We start from the raw sequence: 1,672 nt of genomic DNA on the forward strand, positions 1-1,672 counted from the left end.
TGAAGATTTTGAAATGAAGAAGATGGAATGGAAGAGGAGATGAAGGAAAAGAGAGGGTTTGGTTTTGATTTGTATGAAGGAAATGAAAATAAGAGAGAGAGAGAGAGATCGGGGAAGGCTCGAGAGAATAAGGAGGGGGAAGGGGTTTAAGTGGGGGCATGTGCCACCCACGTGACTATGCACTTCTGTTTCCTTTTTTTTTTTTTTTCGTGGGTATAACATTCTCTCCCCCTAAAAAAAATTCGGTCCCCGAATTTTGAACTTATATACTACGATAGATGTAATTATTACCTTCAGACTCAAATAAATATGGATATTTGTCGCGCATGGTATCCTCCACTTCCCAAGTTGCTTCTTCTACCGAATGATTCTTCCAAACGACTTTCACAGATGCTATCTCTTTAGAACGTAGTTTCTTTACTTGGCGATCAACTATAGCCACTGGTTCCTCTTCAAATGATAAGTCCTCCTGTAGCTCTATGGCTTGTGGTGCAAGCACATGAGATGGGTCGGGAAGGTATTTGCGCAACATTGATACATGAAAGACTGGATGAATCATAGACAACTCAGGCGGCAATGCCAAGCGGTAAGCAACTGCACCTATTCTGTCCAGTATCTCTCAATAGGTGACCTGCATCTTCTCCCATAAAGAGCCTCAAATGGTGCCATTTGAATGCTGGCTTGATAACTATTATTATAAGAGTTTTCACCGGAAGAAAGTGAGCTGACTTCGTCATTCTATCCACGATTACCCAAATTGAATCAAAACCTTTAAAACTACGAGGTAAACCTGTTACAAAATCCATTGTAATCCTTTCCCACTTCCATTCAGGTATCTCAATCTGTTGTAATAACCCAGCAGGTCTTTGATGTTCAGCTTTAACTTGGCTGCCAGAAATCCTTGGTTTCCCTTATCCATCAATTGCATAGCACTCATAGATGAGATGATGCTAGCTAAAGTGGGACAGTCATCACCCTTAAAAACAAAAGGTGAGATACCCGGTATGTCAAACTTCACAGTTTTGGAGTAACAGCCCACATCAGCATGACAAGATGCTAACCAATCCATGCCTAAGATGACATCAATATCTTCCATTGGTTCTAAAAGGATCAAATCAGCTAAGGTTTCAACGGTATTAATTCTAACAACACAAGACCGAAATACGACTCGAACTATCGTGGAGACTCCAAGCGGAGTGCCAACATGAAATGGGTGGGATAACAGTTCAGGTTGTTTATCGAAACGAGATGCAAGATGTGGAGATACATATGAATAATGAGAACCCGTATCAAATAACACTTTAGCATCTAAAGAACAAACTTGTAAAGTACCTGCCACCACAGCATGAGAAGCTTGAGCATCTTGACGTGTTAAAGCATACACACGTGCCTGACCTCTTCCTCTTTGGCTCCCTCCTCTGTTATAAGTCTGACCCCTGCCACCTGCTCCTCTAGCACTAGGACCAGAAGAATTTCCAATAGACATAGCTGAAGATGATGGCATTGGTATTGTAGGACGTGCAATACCTGGAGCAAAGCCTCCTCTAGGATTTGGACAATCCCTCCTAAGATGACCAGATTGACCACAACCAAAACATGCACCAGTAGCCTTGAAACATATACCGGAATGGTAACTCCCACACTGAAGACAATAGGGCTGAGCTGGCCTTGT

General features: G+C 42.2%; 1 long non-coding RNA gene across 1 annotated transcript in view; it reads right to left on the reverse strand.

Moving 5' to 3' along the window:
- The window catches only part of LOC110269105, a 2,601-nt gene extending 935 nt beyond the window's left edge, over positions 1–1,666 (reverse strand). Inside the window, exon 1 of the long non-coding RNA XR_002358197.1 lies at positions 1,333–1,666. This is a non-coding gene — a long non-coding RNA (uncharacterized LOC110269105). The remainder of the gene's footprint in view (positions 1–1,332) is intronic.

Source organism: Arachis ipaensis, chromosome B02, assembly GCF_000816755.2.
Source record: "Arachis ipaensis cultivar K30076 chromosome B02, Araip1.1, whole genome shotgun sequence".
NCBI lineage: Eukaryota > Viridiplantae > Streptophyta > Magnoliopsida > Fabales > Fabaceae > Arachis > Arachis ipaensis.